The sequence below is a fragment of the Carcharodon carcharias genome, chromosome 6 (assembly GCF_017639515.1).
Source record: "Carcharodon carcharias isolate sCarCar2 chromosome 6, sCarCar2.pri, whole genome shotgun sequence".
NCBI lineage: Eukaryota > Metazoa > Chordata > Chondrichthyes > Lamniformes > Lamnidae > Carcharodon > Carcharodon carcharias.
The window spans coordinates 80433720-80454025 of record NC_054472.1 but is presented as its reverse complement, the minus strand read 5'-3'; the positions used below and the strand labels follow the sequence as shown (position 1 = coordinate 80454025).

Sequence of the window (20306 nt, the reverse complement as noted above, 5' to 3'; positions counted from 1 at the left end):
ATTGGCCTGCCCACATAAAATGGTGCTGCCCAGTCAATCATGGGCGGCGATCAGCTGCGCACACACCTGTGCCCGCTCCCATCCAACTCCGCCCGCTGCCCCCCCAACCAATAAGCAATCTGCAAGGGGATACAGACAGGTTGAGTGATTGAAAAAAGTTGGCAGATGGAGTTTAATGTCGGAAAGCATGAGGTCATGCACTTTGGTAGGAAAAATCAAAAGGCAAACTATTATTTAAATGGAGAGAGACTCCAAAAAAGTGCAATACAGAAGGATCTGGATGTTCTTGTCCATGAAACACGAAGTTAGCATGCAGGCGCAGCAAGTAAATAAGAAGGCAAATGGAATTTTGGCCTGTATTGCTAGGGGGTTGGAGTTTAAATATAGAGAAGTCTTGTTACAACTGTACAGGATGTTGGTAAGGCCGCACCTGGAGCTCTGTGTACAGTTTTGGTCCCCGTATTAAACAAAGGATATACTGGCATTGGATGCAGTTCAAAAGAGATTCACTAGGCTGATTCCTGGCATGAAGGGGTTGACTTATCAAGAACAGCTAAACAGCTATTCATTAGAGTTTAGAAGAACTCTATTAAGAACTTTATTCAACTTTATTGAAACATACAAATTTCTGAGGAGGCTTGACAAGGTAGATGGTGAGAAGATGTTTCTACTAGTGGGGGAATCTCGAACTGGAGGACATAGTTTTAAGTGAGTTTCCCCTTCTTCTGTAACTGAGATGTGAAGGAATTTCTTCTGAGGTTAGTGAATGTCTGGAATTCTCTACTCCAGAGAGTTGTGGAGGCTAGATCACAAAGTATTTAAAGAACAGGGAGTTAGATTTTTGAAATATTGGGGAGTTGAGGGTTATGAGGAGCTGGCACAAAAGAGGAGTTGAGGCCTGGGGCAGATCAGCCATGATCTTATTGAATGGCAGGGCAGGCTTGAGGGGCCAAATGGCCTACTCCTGCTCCTATTTCATCTTGTTATTGTCTGGTCAAAAATGATTTGTCTTCAGAGAGGAATGATAAGGGGTTAACTTAGAACCATAAAAAAAGTTACAGCACATATGGAAGCCATTCAGCCCATCTTGTCCATGCCAGCCCAAGGACACTCCGGTGCCCTTTCTAATCCCACCTTCCTGCACCTGGCTCATAGCCCTGCTGCTTACAGCACTTAAGGTGCAGATCCAGGTACTTTTTTTAAGAGAGTTGAGTTTCTGCCTCTACCACCAACTTAGGCAGCAAATTCCAGACACCCACTACCCTCTGCATAAAAAAAAGTTCTTCCTCATGTTCCCCCCCCCTACACCTTCTGCCACTTATCTTAAATCTATGTCCCCTGGTTCTAGAATTCTCCACCAAGGGAAACAATTTTATCCTGTCCACTCTATCTATTCCCATCATAATTTTGAACACCTCAATCAAGTCACCACTCGGCCTTCTTTGTTCTAAGGAAAATAACCTGAACCTATCCAATCTCTCCTCGTAGCTACACTTTTCCAACCCTGGCAAAATTCTTGTAACTCTCCTCTGCACTCTCTCCAAAGTTATTATGTCTTTCCTGTAATGTGGTGACCAGAACTGCAATACTCCACTTGTGGCCTCACCGGTGTTTTATACAATTCCAACATTATATCCTTACACCCTTAAGAGGAAATATGACCTAGCATAGTACTCTCCATATCACTTTGGGCTAGTGGACACTAAGCTAGTTTTCAATGTGTATCCAGCCATGATGCAGCTGTTTAGAACATGTTGCAGAGCACATTTCTTTTATTCCCATCCAAAATTGTTTGGCAAATGGAGGGAAACAGTAATTTGAAAATAAATAAAATGCCTAACTCGAGTTTTTTTGGAAGTATCACATTGCAAACAACTTTTCTATATTTATATATTTCTGATTACCTTAACTGAGTTTAAAAATGTTTGGCACGTTAGTCTTTTATGGGTGTTTTGAATTCCGAATAAATGCAGCGTTGCCTTCTCATTAGGATTATCATGGCCACTCACTGTACAAGGAGATTTTGCTTGTATTTCTCAATTATGCATCAGATCGTGTATTTTTGTTCATGACTAACGCATTCTATTAAAACCATCTATGGACTAGAGTGCAGAATGAGCTAGATAATAGATATTGACCATTTGAGGATAGTTGCGACAATTATTGAATCTGAAATATTGTGCACTGTCAATTATGAGGATTTACTTGCATGTTAGAACTTAATAGCAAGGTATTAAGACTTGCTTTACAAGGTTTAGTGGTCTTTTGAGTTTGAGCATCTTGCTTGAAGTTCTTCAGATATCAAAGCATTTCACATGGAACAAGTTACTTGAAATGCTGTCATTATTATGTAAACACAAATGAAATCCCTTTTACACAGTGAGGCCCCACAAAACAGCATTAAGATGAATGACCAGCTAACCTATATAGTAATAATTGAGAGGGGAATTTTGCCAGAGAATTTAGAAAAATTCTTTTTTGAATAAGCATCCATTGAAAATAAGCAAATAGGGCATTGGCTTAATGGTTCATCTGAGACATAATTCAGCTTAACACTTCCCATCCTACCATTCCTCTGTTACAAAACATCACAACATCTTTCAATGCTACATTGTTCATATCTTTGGGTGCCAAAGTGGTTCTTGAACTCGCAACCTTCTGATTTAGAGGCCAACCAAACCAAATTGATATTTAATGAATGTAAGCCTCCAGTATTCTTGAATAAAGGTGTAGCTGAAAACTGTTTAATTTTCCATGATGTATGTTTTGATAATTGTGTCATTATTTATTGCTGAAAGGCATTTGTGTTGTTCTCTCTTTATAAAACCCCAAGTTTGCTGCACCTGCAGCATTTCACGATATGAAATAATTTATTTGTTATTTCAAGCCACAAAAATGTAGTGGGGCAACCACTAAAAATTTCAAGTGAGATGAGTACTATACAATAGTGCAGGTGTGCACCAGCTTCAGACCTAGTGCTTCTATTCTTCTTGGCTAATTTACTTAAATCCAAAAGAATAAATAAACTGGACTTGCAACAATAGTGTCGTAAGACCTTATGGAATTTACAGCACTGGTAACCAAGTACTTCCATTTTTTTCACCTGAGTGATGGCTTGGTTTCATTTGAAAGTACAAAAACTGCATTACGCTTGCATTGGATTTTCAGGAGGGACTTTTACTGGTAAACTAGGGAATTGTTCAAAAGGACCTTAAAATGCATTAGCCCCCTTTTCATTAAAGTAAAACCATCTTGGTTTTTTGCATATTTGCTTTGGACAGATTTGATTATCAATTAATTCTGTTACAGAAATTTTTTTCCAAATATGTTTTGCCTTTGATTTCATAAACCTTTTTTGACACCTGATCTAACTATTGTCTACTCTTTATACAAGTTTGTACCAATTCAGCTTTCAGAATAACAGGAAAAAATAAGTGACGTGGGACGATGAGTGTTAAAAACATACAGAAGAAAAAGCCATTCTTCCAAGCCAAAGTTAGATTTTTGCAAATCAAGAAGCCTCTTCTGATATTGCTGTTTTTATCGGCACTGATTTCATTCTCCCTACAGGGAAGCCTCTGTTCAGCACATATGAATGTAAATGTATTTTTGATCTCCCAGACTTTCTATGGTTTACACATAGTATATTCTGCTACATCAGTAGTAATGCTTTGAATTATTTGAAATACAACTAATTGTTTTTCACTTCTACAGCTAGATGCCTGATTCAGATTAGAACAAGCAGGTGATAATGTTCAAGTAAAACTAGCTCTGAGCACTCCTGAAATTAAAGGTTTATTAAATCTGTAGGCTAGTTGCTAAATTAGTTCACTTCCAACAGAGCATGGTAGAGAATGGGTTGAAGACAATAAAAATGTTGGTGCTTGTATTAAGTTTTTAAATCTTTTGCTCACCTGCTGGCAATGTTCCCTCTAAGCTGCAACTTAACTCTTAATATTGCTCTTACAACTTAATATTTTCCCCATATCCCTTAGATTTTTGTTAACAGAAAGATATGATCAATCATGGAGCTAAAATTAACAATTATCTAACATCAATTGCCATTTCTGAAAGCAAATTCTAAATACTACCATTACTAATTTTTAGTTTATTTTCTCTAGTTCTAAACTCCCCAACCAACAGAAGTAGTTTCTCTCTCGCTCTCTCTCTCTCGCTCTCTCTCTCTCGCTCTCTCTCTCTCGCTCTCTCTCTCTCGCTCTCTCTCTCTCGCTCTCTCTCTCTCTCGCTCTCTCTCTCTCTCGCTCTCTCTCTCTCGCTCTCTCTCTCTCGCTCTCTCTCTCTCGCTCTCTCTCTCTCGCTCTCTCTCTCTCGCTCTCTCTCTCTTGCTCTCTCTCTCTTGCTCTCTCTCTCTTGCTCTCTCTCTCTTGCTCTCTCTCGCTCTCGCTCTCTCTCGCTCTCGCTCTCTCTCTCGCCGCGCTCGCGCGCTCTCGCGCTCTCTCTCTCGCCGCTCTCGCGCTCTCTCTCTCGCCGCTCTCGCGCTCTCTCTCTCGCCGCTCTCGCGTTCTCTCTCTCGCCGCTCTCGCGTTCTCTCTCTCGCCGCTCTCGCGTTCTCTCTCTCGCCGCTCTCGCGTTCTCTCTCTCGCCGCTCTCGCGTTCTCTCTCTCGCCGCTCTCGCGTTCTCTCTCTCGCTGCGCTCGCGCGCTCTCGCGCTCTCTCTCTCGCCGCGCTCTCGCGCTCTCTCTCTCGCCGCGCTCTCGCGCTCTCTCTCTCGCCGCGCTCTCGCGCTCTCTCTCTCGCCGCGCTCTCGCGCTCTCTCTCTCGCCGCGCTCGCACGCTCTCTCTCTCGCCGCGCTCGCGCGCTGTCGCTCTCGCGCTGTCTCTCTCTCTCTCGCCGCGCTCGCGCGCTCTCGCTCTCGCGCTGTCTCTCTCTCTCTCGCCGCGCTCGCGCGCTCTCGCTCTCGCGCTGTCTCTCTCTCTCTCGCCGCGCTCGCGCGCTCTCGCTCTCGCGCTGTCTCTCTCTCTCGCCGCGCTCGCGCGCTCTCTCTCTCTCTCGCCGCGCTCGCGCGCTCTCTCTCTCTCTCTCGCCGCGCTCGCGCGCTCTCTCTCTCTCTCGCCGCGCTCGCGCGCTCTCTCTCTCTCTCGCCGCGCTCGCGCGCTCTCTCTCTCGCCGCGCTCTCGCGCTCTCTCTCTCGCCGCGCTCTCGCGCTCTCTCTCTCGCCGCGCTCTCGCGCTCTCTCTCTCGCCGCGCTCGCGCGCTCTCTCTCTCGCCGCGCTCGCGCGCTCTCTCTCTCGCCGCGCTCGCGCGCTCTCTCTCGCCGCGCTCGCGCGCTCTCTCTCTCGCCGCGCTCGCGCGCTCTCTCTCTCTGTCGCCGCGCTCGCGCGCTCTCTCTCTCTGTCGCCGCGCTCGCGCGCTCTCTCTCTCTGTCGCCGCGCTCGCGCGCTCTCTCTCTCTGTCGCCGCGCTCGCGCGCTCTCTCTCTCTGTCGCCGCGCTCGCGCGCTCTCTCTCTCTGTCGCCGCGCTCGCGCGCTCTCTCTCTCTGTCGCCGCGCTCGCGCGCTCTCTCTCTCTGTCGCCGCGCTCGCGCGCTCTCTCTCTCTGTCGCCGCGCTCGCGCGCTCTCTCTCTCTGTCGCCGCGCTCGCGCGCTCTCTCTCTCTGTCGCCGCGCTCGCGCGCTCTCTCTCTCTGTCGCCGCGCTCGCGCGCTCTCTCTCTCTGTCGCCGCGCTCGCGCGCTCTCTCTCTCTGTCGCCGCGCTCGCGCGCTCTCTCTCTCTGTCGCCGCGCTCTCGCGCTCTCTCTCTCGCCGCGCTCTCGCGCTCTCTCTCTCGCCGCGCTCTCGCGCTCTCTCTCTCGCCGCGCTCTCGCGCTCTCTCTCTCGCCGCGCTCTCGCGCTCTCTCTCTCGCCGCGCTCGCGCGCTCTCTCGCTCGCGCGCTCTCTCTCTCGCCGCGCTCGCGCGCTCTCTCTCTCGCCGCGCTCGCGCGCTCTCTCTCTCGCCGCGCTCGCGCGCTCTCTCTCTCGCCGCGCTCGCGCGCTCTCGCTCTCGCCGCGCTCGCGCGCTCTCGCTCTCGCGCTGTCTCTCTCTCTCTCGCCGCGCTCGCGCGCTCTCGCTCTCGCGCTGTCTCTCTCTCTCTCGCCGCGCTCGCGCGCTCTCGCTCTCGCGCTGTCTCTCTCTCTCTCGCCGCGCTCGCGCGCTCTCGCTCTCGCGCTGTCTCTCTCTCTCTCGCCGCGCTCGCGCGCTCTCGCTCTCGCGCTGTCTCTCTCTCTCTCGCCGCGCTCGCGCGCTCTCGCTCTCTCTCGCCGCGCGCGCTCTCTCTCTCTCTCGCCGCGCGCGCTCTCTCTCTCTCTCTCGCCGCGCGCGCTCTCTCTCTCTCTCTCGCCGCGCGCGCTCTCTCTCTCTCTCTCGCCGCGCGCGCTCTCTCTCTCTCTCTCTCGCCGCGCGCGCTCTCTCTCTCTCTCTCGCCGCGCGCGCTCTCTCTCTCTCTCTCGCCGCGCGCGCTCTCTCTCTCTCTCTCTCGCCGCGCGCGCTCTCTCTCTCTCTCTCTCGCCGCGCGCGCTCTCTCTCTCTCTCGCCGCGCGCGCTCTCTCTCTCTCTCGCCGCGCGCGCTCTCTCTCTCTCTCTCTCTCGCCGCGCTCGCGCGCTCTCTCTCTCTCTCGCCGCGCTCGCGCGCTCTCTCTCTCTCTCGCCGCGCTCGCGCGCTCGCTCTCTCTCTCGCCGCGCTCGCGCGCTCTCGCGCTCTCTCTCTCGCCGCGCTCGCGCGCTCTCGCGCTCTCTCTCTCGCCGCGCTCGCGCGCTCTCGCGCTCTCTCTCTCGCCGCGCTCGCGCGCTCTCGCGCTCTCTCTCTCGCCGCGCTCGCGCGCTCTCGCGCTCTCTCTCTCGCCGCGCTCGCGCGCTCTCGCGCTCTCTCTCTCGCCGCGCTCTCGCGCTCTCTCTCTCGCCGCGCTCGCGCGCTCTCGCGCTCTCTCTCTCGCCGCGCTCTCGCGCTCTCTCTCTCGCCGCGCTCGCGCGCTCTCGCGCTCTCTCTCTCGCCGCGCTCGCGCGCTCTCGCGCTCTCTCTCTCGCCGCGCTCGCGCGCTCTCGCTCTCGCGCTGTCTCTCTCTCTCTCGCCGCGCTCACGCGCTCTCGCTCTCGCGCTGTCTCTCGCCGCGCGCGCTCTCTCTCTCTCTCGCCGCGCGCGCGCGCTCTCTCTCTCTCTCTCGCCGCGCTCGCGCGCTCTCTCTCTCTCTCGCCGCGCTCGCGCGCTCTCTCTCTCTCTCTCGCCGCGCTCGCGCGCTCTCTCTCTCTCTCGCCGCGCTCGCGCGCTCTCTCTCTCTCTCGCCGCGCTCGCGCGCTCTCTCTCTCTCTCGCCGCGCTCGCGCGCTCTCTCTCTCTCTCGCCGCGCTCGCGCGCTCTCTCTCTCTCTCGCCGCGCTCGCGCGCTCTCTCTCTCTCTCGCCGCGCTCGCGCGCTCTCTCTCTCTCTCGCCGCGCTCGCGCGCTCTCTCTCTCTCTCTCTCTCGCCGCGCTCGCGCGCTCTCTCTCTCTCTCTCTCTCGCCGCGCTCTCGCGCTCTCTCTCTCGCCGCGCTCTCGCGCTCTCTCTCTCGCCGCGCTCTCGCGCTCTCTCTCTCGCCGCGCTCTCGCGCTCTCTCTCTCGCCGCGCTCTCGCGCTGTCTCTCTCGCTCTCGCCGCGCTCGCGCGCTCTCGCTCTCGCGCTGTCTCTCTCTCTCTCGCCGCGCTCGCGCGCTCTCGCTCTCGCGCTGTCTCTCTCTCTCTCGCCGCGCTCGCGCGCTCTCGCTCTCGCGCTGTCTCTCTCTCTCTCGCCGCGCTCGCGCGCTCTCGCTCTCGCGCTGTCTCTCTCTCTCTCGCCGCGCTCGCGCGCTCTCGCTCTCGCGCTGTCTCTCTCTCGCCGCGCTCGCGCGCTCTCTCGCTCTCTCGCCGCGCTCGCGCGCTCTCTCGCTCTCTCGCCGCGCTCGCGCGCTCTCTCGCTCTCTCGCCGCGCTCGCGCGCTCTCTCTCTCTCTCGCCGCGCTCGCGCGCTCTCTCTCTCTCTCGCCGCGCTCGCGCGCTCTCGCGCTCTCTCTCTCGCCGCGCTCGCGCGCTCTCGCGCTCTCTCTCTCGCCGCGCTCGCGCGCTCTCGCGCTCTCTCTCTCGCCGCGCTCGCGCGCTCTCTCTCTCGCCGCGCTCGCGCGCTCTCTCTCTCGCCGCGCTCGCGCGCTCTCTCTCTCGCCGCGCTCGCGCGCTCTCGCCGCGCTCGCGCGCTCTCGCTCTCGCCGCGCTCGCGCGCTCTCGCTCTCGCCGCGCTCGCGCGCTCTCGCTCTCGCCGCGCTCGCGCGCTCTCGCTCTCGCCGCGCTCGCGCGCTCTCGCGCTCTCTCTCTCGCCGCTCTCGCGCTCTCTCTCTCGCCGCTCTCGCGCTCTCTCTCTCGCCGCGCTCGCGCGCTCTCGCGCTCTCGCTCTCGCCGCGCTCGCGCGCTCTCGCGCTCTCGCTCTCGCCCTCGCCGCGCTCGCGCGCTCTCGCGCTCTCTCTCTCGCCGCTCTCGCGCTCTCTCTCTCGCCGCTCTCGCGCTCTCTCTCTCGCCGCGCTCGCGCGCTCTCGCGCTCTCGCTCTCGCCGCGCTCGCGCGCTCTCGCGCTCTCGCTCTCGCCCTCGCCGCGCTCGCGCGCTCTCGCGCTCTCGCTCTCGCCGCGCTCGCGCGCTCTCGCGCTCTCGCTCTCGCCGCGCTCGCGCGCTCTCGCGCTCTCGCTCTCGCCGCGCTCGCGCGCTCTCGCGCTCTCGCTCTCGCCGCGCTCGCGCGCTCTCGCGCTCGCCGCGCTCGCGCGCTCTCTCTCTCTCTCTCTCTCGCCGCGCTCGCGCGCTCTCTCTCTCTCTCTCTCTCGCCGCGCTCTCGCGCTCTCTCTCTCGCCGCGCTCTCGCGCTCTCTCTCTCGCCGCGCTCTCGCGCTCTCTCTCTCGCCGCGCTCTCGCGCTCTCTCTCTCGCCGCGCTCTCGCGCTGTCTCTCTCGCTCTCGCCGCGCTCGCGCGCTCTCGCTCTCGCGCTGTCTCTCTCTCTCTCGCCGCGCTCGCGCGCTCTCGCTCTCGCGCTGTCTCTCTCTCTCTCGCCGCGCTCGCGCGCTCTCGCTCTCGCGCTGTCTCTCTCTCTCTCGCCGCGCTCGCGCGCTCTCGCTCTCGCGCTGTCTCTCTCTCTCTCGCCGCGCTCGCGCGCTCTCGCTCTCGCGCTGTCTCTCTCTCGCCGCGCTCGCGCGCTCTCTCGCTCTCTCGCCGCGCTCGCGCGCTCTCTCGCTCTCTCGCCGCGCTCGCGCGCTCTCTCGCTCTCTCGCCGCGCTCGCGCGCTCTCTCTCTCTCTCGCCGCGCTCGCGCGCTCTCTCTCTCTCTCGCCGCGCTCGCGCGCTCTCGCGCTCTCTCTCTCGCCGCGCTCGCGCGCTCTCGCGCTCTCTCTCTCGCCGCGCTCGCGCGCTCTCGCGCTCTCTCTCTCGCCGCGCTCGCGCGCTCTCTCTCTCGCCGCGCTCGCGCGCTCTCTCTCTCGCCGCGCTCGCGCGCTCTCTCTCTCGCCGCGCTCGCGCGCTCTCGCCGCGCTCGCGCGCTCTCGCTCTCGCCGCGCTCGCGCGCTCTCGCTCTCGCCGCGCTCGCGCGCTCTCGCTCTCGCCGCGCTCGCGCGCTCTCGCTCTCGCCGCGCTCGCGCGCTCTCGCGCTCTCTCTCTCGCCGCTCTCGCGCTCTCTCTCTCGCCGCTCTCGCGCTCTCTCTCTCGCCGCGCTCGCGCGCTCTCGCGCTCTCGCTCTCGCCGCGCTCGCGCGCTCTCGCGCTCTCGCTCTCGCCCTCGCCGCGCTCGCGCGCTCTCGCGCTCTCTCTCTCGCCGCTCTCGCGCTCTCTCTCTCGCCGCTCTCGCGCTCTCTCTCTCGCCGCGCTCGCGCGCTCTCGCGCTCTCGCTCTCGCCGCGCTCGCGCGCTCTCGCGCTCTCGCTCTCGCCCTCGCCGCGCTCGCGCGCTCTCGCGCTCTCGCTCTCGCCGCGCTCGCGCGCTCTCGCGCTCTCGCTCTCGCCGCGCTCGCGCGCTCTCGCGCTCTCGCTCTCGCCGCGCTCGCGCGCTCTCGCGCTCTCGCTCTCGCCGCGCTCGCGCGCTCTCGCGCTCGCCGCGCTCGCGCGCTCTCGCGCTCTCGCTCTCGCCGCGCTCGCGCGCTCTCGCGCTCTCGCTCTCGCCGCGCTCGCGCGCTCTCGCGCTCTCGCTCTCGCCGCGCTCGCGCGCTCTCGCGCTCTCGCTCTCGCCGCGCTCGCGCTCTCTCGCGCTCTCTCTCTCGCCGCGCTCTCGCGCTCTCTCTCTCGCCGCGCTCGCGCGCTCTCGCGCTCTCTCTCTCGCCGCGCTCGCGCGCTCTCGCGCTCTCTCTCTCGCCGCGCTCGCGCGCTCTCGCTCTCGCGCTGTCTCTCTCTCTCTCGCCGCGCTCGCGCGCTCTCGCTCTCGCGCTGTCTCTCTCTCTCTCGCCGCGCTCGCGCGCTCTCGCTCTCGCGCTGTCTCTCTCTCTCTCGCCGCGCTCGCGCGCTCTCTCGCTCTCTCGCCGCGCTCGCGCGCTCTCTCTCTCTCGCCGCGCTCGCGCGCTCTCTCTCTCTCTCGCCGCGCTCGCGCGCTCTCTCTCTCTCGCCGCGCTCGCGCGCTCTCTCTCTCGCCGCGCTCTCGCGCTCTCTCTCTCGCCGCGCTCTCGCGCTCTCTCTCTCGCCGCGCTCTCGCGCTCTCTCTCTCGCCGCGCTCGCGCGCTCTCGCGCTGTCTCTCTCTCTCGCCGCGCTCGCGCGCTCTCGCTCTCGCGCTGTCTCTCTCTCTCGCCGCGCTCGCGCGCTCTCGCTCTCGCGCTGTCTCTCTCTCTCTCGCCGCGCTCGCGCGCTCTCTCGCTCTCTCGCCGCGCTCGCGCGCTCTCTCGCTCTCTCGCCGCGCTCGCGCGCTCTCTCTCTCTCTCGCCGCGCTCGCGCGCTCTCTCTCTCTCTCGCCGCGCTCGCGCTCTCTCTCTCTCTCGCCGCGCTCGCGCTCTCTCTCTCTCTCGCCGCGCTCTCGCGCTCTCTCTCTCGCCGCGCTCGCGCGCTCTCGCGCTCTCTCTCTCGCCGCGCTCGCGCGCTCTCGCGCTCTCTCTCTCGCCGCGCTCGCGCGCTCTCGCGCTCTCTCTCTCGCCGCGCTCGCGCGCTCTCGCGCTCTCTCTCTCGCCGCGCTCGCGCGCTCTCGCGCTCTCTCTCTCGCCGCGCTCGCGCGCTCTCGCGCTCTCTCTCTCGCCGCGCTCTCGCGCTCTCTCTCTCGCCGCGCTCGCGCGCTCTCGCGCTCTCTTTCTCGCCGCTCTCGCGCTCTCTTTCTCGCCGCGCTCGCGCGCTCTCGCGCTCTCTCTCTCGCCGCGCTCGCGCGCTCTCGCGCTCTCTCTCTCGCCGCTCTCGCGCTCTCTCTCTCGCCGCGCTCTCGCGCTCTCTCTCTCGCCGCGCTCTCGCGCTCTCTCTCTCGCCGCGCTCTCGCGCTCTCTCTCTCGCCGCGCTCTCGCGCTCTCTCTCTCGCCGCGCTCTCGCGCTCTCTCTCTCGCCGCGCTCTCGCGCTCTCTCTCTCGCCGCGCTCTCGCGCTCTCTCTCTCGCCGCGCTCTCGCGCTCTCTCTCTCGCCGCGCTCTCGCGCTCTCTCTCTCGCCGCGCTCTCGCGCTCTCTCGCCGCGCTCTCGCGCTCTCTCTCTCGCCGCGCTCTCGCGCTCTCTCTCTCGCCGCGCTCGCGCGCTCTCTCTCTCGCCGCGCTCGCGCGCTCTCTCTCTCGCCGCGCTCGCGCGCTCTCGCGCTCTCTCTCTCGCCGCGCTCTCGCGCTCTCTCTCTCGCCGCGCTCGCGCGCTCTCTCTCTCGCCGCGCTCGCGCGCTCTCTCTCTCGCCGCGCTCGCGCGCTCTCTCTCTCGCCGCGCTCGCGCGCTCTCTCTCTCGCCGCGCTCGCGCGCTCTCTCTCTCGCCGCGCTCGCGCGCTCTCTCTCTCGCCGCGCTCGCGCGCTCTCTCTCTCGCCGCGCTCGCGCGCTCTCTCTCTCTCTCGCCGCGCTCGCGCGCTCTCTCTCTCGCCACGCTCGCGCGCTCTCTCTCTCGCCGCGTTCGCGCTCTCTCTCTCGCCGCGCTCTCGCGCTCTCTCTCTCGCCGCGCTCTCGCGCTCTGTCTCTCGCCGCGCTCTCGCGCTCTCTCTCTCGCCGCGCTCTCGCGCTCTCTCTCTCGCCGCGCTCGCGCGCTCTCTCTCTCGCCGCGCTCGCGCGCTCTCTCTCTCGCCGCGCTCGCGCGCTCTCTCTCTCGCCGCGCTCGCGCGCTCTCTCTCTCGCCGCGCTCGCGCGCTCTCTCTCTCGCCGCGCTCGCGCGCTCTCTCTCTCGCCGCGCTCGCGCGCTCTCTCGCTCTCTCTCGCCGCGCTCGCGCGCTCTCTCGCTCTCTCTCGCCGCGCTCGCGCGCTCTCTCGCTCTCTCTCGCCGCGCTCGCGCGCTCTCGCGCTCTCTCTCGCCGCGCTCGCGCGCTCTCGCGCTCTCTCTCGCCGCGCTCGCGCGCTCTCGCGCTCTCTCTCGCCGCGCTCGCGCGCTCTCGCGCTCTCTCTCGCCGCGCTCGCGCGCTCTCGCGCTCTCTCTCTCGCCGCGCTCGCGCGCTCTCGCGCTCTCTCTCTCGCCGCTCTCGCGCTCTCTCGCGCTCTCTCTCTCGCCGCGCTCTCGCGCTCTCTCTCTCGCCGCGCTCGCGCGCTCTCGCGCTCTCTCTCTCGCCGCGCTCGCGCGCTCTCGCGCTCTCTCTCTCGCCGCGCTCGCGCGCTCTCGCTCTCGCGCTGTCTCTCTCTCTCTCGCCGCGCTCGCGCGCTCTCGCTCTCGCGCTGTCTCTCTCTCTCTCTCGCCGCGCTCGCGCGCTCTCGCTCTCGCGCTGTCTCTCTCTCTCTCGCCGCGCTCGCGCGCTCTCGCTCTCACGCTCTCGCTCTCGCGCTGTCTCTCTCTCTCTCGCCGCTCTCGCTCTCGCCGCGCGCGCTCTCTCTCGCCGCGCGCGCTCTCTCTCTCGCCGCGCGCGCTCTCTCTCTCGCCGCGCGCGCTCTCTCTCTCGCCGCGCGCGCTCTCTCTCTCGCCGCGCGCGCTCTCTCTCTCGCCGCGCGCGCTCTCTCTCTCGCCGCGCGCGCTCTCTCTCTCGCCGCGCGCGCTCTCTCTCTCGCCGCGCGCGCTCTCTCTCTCGCCGCGCGCGCTCTCTCTCTCGCCGCGCGCGCTCTCTCTCTCGCCCGCGCGCGCTCTCTCTCTCGCCGCGCGCGCTCTCTCTCTCGCCGCGCGCGCTCTCTCTCTCGCCGCGCGCGCTCTCTCTCTCGCCGCGCGCGCTCTCTCTCTCGCCGCGCGCGCTCTCTCTCTCGCCGCGCTCGCTCTCTCTCTCGCCGCGCTCGCGCGCTCTCTCTCTCGCCGCGCTCGCGCGCTCTCTCTCTCGCCGCGCTCGCGCGCTCTCTCTCTCGCCGCGCTCGCGCGCTCTCTCTCTCGCCGCGCTCGCGCGCTCTCTCTCTCTCTCGCCGCGCTCGCGCGCTCTCTCTCTCTCTCGCCGCGCTCGCGCGCTCTCTCTCTATCTCGCCGCGCTCGCGCGCTCTCTCTCTATCTCGCCGCGCTCGCGCGCTCTCTCTCTATCTCGCCGCGCTCGCGCGCTCTCTATCTCGCCGCGCTCGCGCGCTCTCTATCTCGCCGCGCTCGCGCGCTCTCTCTCTCTCTCGCCGCGCTCGCGCGCTCTCTCTCTCTCTCGCCGCGCTCGCGCGCTCTCTCTCTCTCTCTCGCCGCGCTCGCGCGCTCTCTCTCTCTCTCGCCGCGCTCGCGCGCTCTCTCTCTCTCTCGCCGCGCTCGCGCGCTCTCTCTCTCTCTCGCCGCGCTCGCGCGCTCTCTCTCTCTCTCGCCGCGCTCGCGCGCTCTCTCTCTCGCTCGCCGCGCTCGCGCGCTCTCTCTCTCGCTCGCCGCGCTCGCGCGCTCTCTCTCTCGCTCGCGCGCTCTCTCTCTCGCCGCGCTCGCGCGCTCTCTCTCTCTCTCGCCGCTCTCGCGCTCTCTCGCCGCGCTCGCGCGCTCTCTCTCTCGCTCGCGCGCTCTCTCTCTCTCTCGCCGCGCTCTCTCGCCGCGCTCGCGCGCTCTCGCGCTCTCTCGCCGCGCTCGCGCGCTCTCTCTCTCGCCGCGCTCGCGCGCTCTCGCGCTCTCTCTCTCTCGCCGCGCTCGCGCGCTCTCGCGCTCTCTCTCTCGCCGCGCTCGCGCGCTCTCGCGCTCTCTCTCTCGCCGCGCTCGCGCGCTCTCTCTCTCTCTCTCTCGCCGCGCTCGCGCGCTCTCGCGCTCTCTCTCTCGCCGCGCTCGCGCGCTCTCGCGCTCTCTCTCTCGCCGCTCTCGCGCTCTCTCTCTCGCCGCGCTCTCGCGCTCTCTCTCTCGCCGCGCTCTCGCGCTCTCTCTCTCGCCGCGCTCTCGCGCTCTCTCTCTCGCCGCGCTCTCGCGCTCTCTCTCTCGCCGCGCTCTCGCGCTCTCTCTCTCGCCGCGCTCTCGCGCTCTCTCTCTCTCGCCGCGCTCTCGCGCTCTCTCTCTCTCGCCGCGCTCGCGCGCTCTCGCTCTCGCGCTGTCTCTCTCTCTCTCGCCGCGCTCGCGCGGTCTCGCTCTCGCGCTGTCTCTCTCTCTCTCGCCGCGCTCGCGCGCTCTCGCTCTCGCGCTGTCTCTCTCTCTCTCGCCGCGCTCGCGCGCTCTCGCTCTCGCGCTCTCGCTCTCGCGCTGTCTCTCTCTCTCTCGCCGCGCTGTCTCTCTCTCTCTCGCCGCGCTGTCTCTCTCTCTCTCGCCGCGCTGTCTCTCTCTCTCTCGCCGCGCTGTCTCTCTCTCTCTCGCCGCGCTGTCTCTCTCTCTCTCGCCGCGCTGTCTCTCTCTCTCTCGCCGCGCTGTCTCTCTCTCTCTCGCCGCGCTCTCGCGCTCTCTCTCGCCGCGCGCGCTCTCTCTCTCGCCGCGCGTGCGCGCTCTCTCTCTCTCTCGCCGCGCTCGCGCGCTCTCTCTCTCTCTCGCCGCGCTCGCGCGCTCTCTCTCTCTCTCGCCGCGCTCGCGCGCTCTCTCTCTCTCTCGCCGCGCTCGCGCGCTCTCTCTCTCTCTCTCGCCGCGCTCGCGCGCTCTCTCTCTCTCTCGCCGCGCTCGCGCGCTCTCTCTCTCTCTCTCGCCGCGCTCGCGCGCTCTCTCTCTCTCTCTCGCCGCGCTCGCGCGCTCTCTCTCTCTCTCGCCGCGCTCGCGCGCTCTCTCTCTCTCTCTCGCCGCGCTCGCGCGCTCTCTCTCTCTCTCGCCGCGCTCGCGCGCTCTCTCTCTCTCTCGCCGCGCTCGCGCGCTCTCTCTCTCTCTCGCCGCGCTCGCGCGCTCTCTCTCTCTCTCGCCGCGCTCGCGCGCTCTCTCTCTCTCTCGCCGCGCTCGCGCGCTCTCTCTCTCTCTCGCCGCGCTCGCGCGCTCTCTCTCTCTCTCGCCGCGCTCGCGCGCTCTCTCTCTCGCCGCGCTCGCGCGCTCTCTCTCTCTCTCGCCGCGCTCGCGCGCTCTCTCTCTCTCTCGCCGCGCTCGCGCGCTCTCTCTCTCTCTCGCCGCGCTCGCGCGCTCTCTCTCTCTCGCCGCGCTCGCGCGCTCTCTCTCTCTCTCGCCGCGCTCGCGCGCTCTCTCTCTCTCTCGCCGCGCTCGCGCGCTCTCTGTCTCGCTCGCGCGCTCTCTCTCTCTCTCGCCGCTCTCGCGCTCTCTCGCCGCGCTCGCGCGCTCTCTCTCTCGCTCGCGCGCTCTCTCTCTCGCTCGCGCGCTCTCTCTCTCGCTCGCGCGCTCTCTCTCTCGCTCGCGCGCTCTCTCTCTCGCTCGCGCGCTCTCTCTCTCGCTCGCGCGCTCTCTCTCGCTCTCGCCGCGCTCGCGCGCTCTCGCGCTCTCTCGCCGCTCTCGCGCTCTCTCGCCGCTCTCGCGCTCTCTCGCCGCTCTCGCGCTCTCTCGCCGCGCTCTCGCGCTCTCTCGCCGCTCTCGCGCTCTCTCTCTCGCTGCGCTCGCACGCTCTCTCTCTCTCTCGCCGCGCTCGCACGCTCTCTCTCTCTCTCTCTCGCTGCGCTCGCACGCTCTCTCTCTCTCTCGCTGCGCTCGCACGCTCTCTCTCTCTCTCGCTGCGCTCGCACGCTCTCTCTCTCTCTCTCGCTGCGCTCGCACGCTCTCTCTCTCTCTCTCGCTGCGCTCGCACGCTCTCTCTCTCTCTCGCTGCGCTCGCACGCTCTCTCTCTCTCTCGCTGCGCTCGCACGCTCTCTCTCTCTCTCGCTGCGCTCGCACGCTCTCTCTCTCTCTCTCTCTCTCTCTCTCGCTGCGCTCTCCATTCCCCTTTACATCTTAACCTTCAATCACATCACTCCTTAATCTTCCAAATTCCAGGAAATGCAGTCCCAGTTTGTGTAATTCCCTCTTGTGGTTTGACCCCTACGTACAGGTATCATTCTGGTAAGTCTACACTGCTCTGTCTCCAAGGCCAATATATCTTTCTAAGGTGTAGTGCTGAGAATTGCTCACCATATTCGAGGTGTGATCTAACTGGGGCTTTGTATAGCTGAAGCATGAATTTGACCCCCACTTATTCTTGTCCTCTAGGTACAAAGGCAAGCATTCCTGTAGCTTTTTTCATTATTTTCTGTATCTGTTCATGACATTTTAATGATGTGTCTACCTGGACTGCTAAGTTGCTTTGGACCTTCAATTGTTTAGCATTTCACTATTTATAAAGTACCATGTTCTATTTTTTTTTTAAGATCCACAGTGAATGACCTCACATTTGCCTACATTAAAATCTCTATTTGCCATAGTTTTGCCCATTCACTTAAATTACAAAGATGTGATAGGCTATGCTTCCATCTACACTGTTTCAACTCATCACATTTAGGCATGTGGCTTTCTACCCCATCCTCTAAATAGTTAATGAATACAGTGATTAGTTAAGGTCCCAACACAGATTCTTCCAGGACGCCACTGGTCACATTCTACTAATTACAGACCTAACTATTTATGCTTGCTCTTTCACGCTCGCTGCTAAGCCAATTTCCTAACCAGGTCAATAATTTGCCTTCATTTCCATGGGCTTTAAACTTAGCGAACAGTCTCTTATGGGAGGCTTCCTTAAAATCCTTCTGGAAATCCATTTAAAGTCTTCTGTACAAATAACATCAGTAAACACTCTCCCATTCGATACGTCAGTCACCCCTTCAAAAACTTCAATCAGATTGATCATGAAATGATCTTCCCATTACACATCCATGCTGGCTCTCTCTGATCACCTGAGTTTTCAAGGTATTCAGTCACCATATCCTTAATTATAGGCTAGCAATTTCCCAACAGATGTTAGGGAAACAGGTCTATAATTCCTTGTTTTCCCAAATCTGTGCCCATCTTTCCCAGAAATCAATGGGGAGACAGTGGTAATGTCACTGGACTAATAATCCAGAGGCCTAGGCTAACGCTTTGGGTCACAGGTGCAAATCCCACCACGGTAGCTGGTGGAATTTAAATTCAATTAATAAATTTGGAATTGAAAGTTAGTTTCGGTGATGGTGACCATGACAACTATCGTCGATTGCCTTTTAAAAAAAAAAAACCATCTGGCCCACTAATGTCCTTTAGGGAAGGAAACTTGGCCTGGCCTACATGTGATTCCAGATCCACAGCAATGTGGTTGGCTCTTAACTGCCCTGTAAGCCACTCCATTCAAGGGCAATTAGGAATGGACAATAGGCTAAGCCCACATCCCATGAAAGAATAAAGAACAAAAAGGTTTGAATTCCTCGAGTCTGGTTTCTGTTTCTGTCCCTACCACAATACGAACCGACTTTTATCAAAGTGACAATTGACATCCTATGTAACTGTGGATAAGGTACACTATCTCTCATCTTTTTTCCTGTAAACCTTGACATGGTTGACCACACCATTCTCCTCCAACACCTCTCCACTGTTGTCCAGCTGGGTGGGACTGCACTCGCCTGGTTCCAGTCTTGTCAGTCTAACTGTAGCCAGAGTGTCACTTGTACTGACTTATCTTCCTGCTCTAGCACTGTTATCTCAGGAGTGGGCCAAGGGGCACCCCAGTTTCACATCTACATGTTATCCATTGGTGACGTTATCTAGAAACATAGCATTATTTTTCACCCAACTCAACATCTCTGCCACCCCTCTTGACCCTACCATTGTCTCTCTATTGTCAGATTGCTTGTCAAAAATCAATACTGAATGAACAGAAATTTCCTCATTTAAATATTTGGAAGACCAAAGCCATAGTCATTGATCCCTGCCACAAAAAACTGCATTCCCTAGCCACCAACTCCATCCCTCATCCTGGAAGCCACCTGAGGCTGAACTAGACCATAACCTTGGTCTCATTTGACCACAAGATAAGCTTCCAACCACATATCTATCAATAAGATCACCTATTGCCAACTCTAACTTTGCCTGACTCACCACTGCCTCGGCTCAGCTGCTACAGAAGTCCTTGTTCATGCTTTTTGTTACCTCTAGACTTGACAATTCCAACACACTCCTGGCTAGTTTCCTGCATTCTACCCTCTGTAAACTTGAGGCTATCTAAAACTTCGCTGGCTGTGTCCTTCCACAAATTCTGTTCACCCATCATCCCTTTCAAAGCCACTATAAGTCGGTGAGCGACCAACCAACACGGTGATTTTCCACATTTTCATTTTTATTTTCAAATCCTTCCATGGCCTTGCCACCTCCCTATCTCTAATCTTCTCCAACCCTACAACCCTCATCTGTGCTTATCAAATTCTGGCCTTTCTGAGCACCTGCAATTTTAATTGCTCCACCGTTGGTGGCCATGTGATACTCGGAAGTACTGTGACCTTTGAGGCAGATAGTGTAGAATTTCACAAGGACATATACAGGTTGGTGGAATGGACAGACAAGTGGCAGGTGAAATTTAATGCAGAAAACTGTGAAATGATTCATTTTGGTAGGAAGAACATGGAGAGACAATACAAAACAAAGGGTATAATTCTAAAAGGGTACCCGAGCAAAGGGACTTGGGTGTATATGTGCATGTCATTGAAGGCAGCAGAACAGACTGAGAGCACAGTTAATAAAGCACACAGCGTCCTAGGCATTATTATAAGTGACATAGAGTACACTTTAGGAAAGATGTGAAGGCATTAGCGTGCGTGCAGGAAAGATTCATGAGAATGGTTCCAGTGATAAGGAACTTCAGCTATGTAGATAGTTTGGCAAAAGAAGCAATGGAGACATGAGGAAAATCTTTTTCAGGCAGCAAATGGCTGGGATCTGGAATACACTGCCTGAGAATGTGTTGGAGGTGGGCTCAATCGAGACATTTAAGAGAGAATTACGTTTTTATCTGAAAAAGAATGTTAAGAGCTACAGGAAGAAGGTTATGAAGTGACATTAGGTAAATCATTCCTTTGGAGAGCTGAATGGTGGCCTCCTGTACTGCAAACAGTCTGTGATTCTGTGATTTGTCTCTTTGTTGGTTCTAAGATATATTGCTGCAGAAAGCAACCTTAGAAACTCAATTCACTACTATTCTGATATGAGAATTTAAAATCCCCAATTAAAACTGCTGTGCTTGTCTAGTCTCTGAATTTTTGCTGCCGACCACTTTGCAGCTGCAACTGGGGGCTCTATGTCTTGAAACTTGTTCTCTTTCTTAATTCTGACCATGAAGTCTCCACTGACTGTTTACATCTTATTATATCCCCTCATCGTTGAAGTGTTTCTCTCTATTGTTTTCCCTTTTCCTTCCCATAGACCTAACCTGGTACATTTTGTTCCCTCCCATGTCTCAGCAACGGTTATCATCTATCACCTGCCATTCATTCCATTTGTTCCTTCTCCCAGGTAACATCCTCGATTGTTCAAGAATCACCAAACCACAGCTTATGCTGTGATTTTATTATGGGAGGGTGGGGGGGCATGCTCCAAGTCCACCTCAGTGCAGGATTCAATCATCGTTCTGGCTATTTTGTTCTGAACTACACGTGTGCTAACCAGTCTCTTGTTCCTTCTAGTTTGTGTGCATTTGTATTAAAAAAAAAACACTTAATTGTACCATGCATCTTATTACTCATCTGTTCAAATATTATACTTGCATGTTTCTTATTTCTCTCTCCTGGTTTAATCACTTCATCTTTTAGTTTTCCTTTTTCAGTGTTACCTAAAGAAATAGATGACTCTGTTAGACTACTATCTAAACTTACCAGAAATGAACTTAAGACCTGTCCCTGATTTGATCTGGAAAAAAACACTCACCGGCTGCTTATAAGTCAGCTCCTTCCCTTCAGCTGGCATCAGTTCAGGTGTTTTTCTTACCTCTCCCAATGTTACTCAGGCTTCCTTTCCTCCAGAATCTCTGATTTTGAGGCCAACTTTCAAGGATTTCTTC

At 59.3% G+C, this 20306-nt stretch overlaps 1 protein-coding gene across 1 annotated transcript in view; it reads left to right on the top strand.

Moving 5' to 3' along the window:
• The window catches only part of LOC121278761 (retinol dehydrogenase 10-like), a 104500-nt gene that overhangs the window by 70806 nt on the left and 13388 nt on the right, over window positions 1-20306 (top strand). The window lies entirely within an intron of this gene.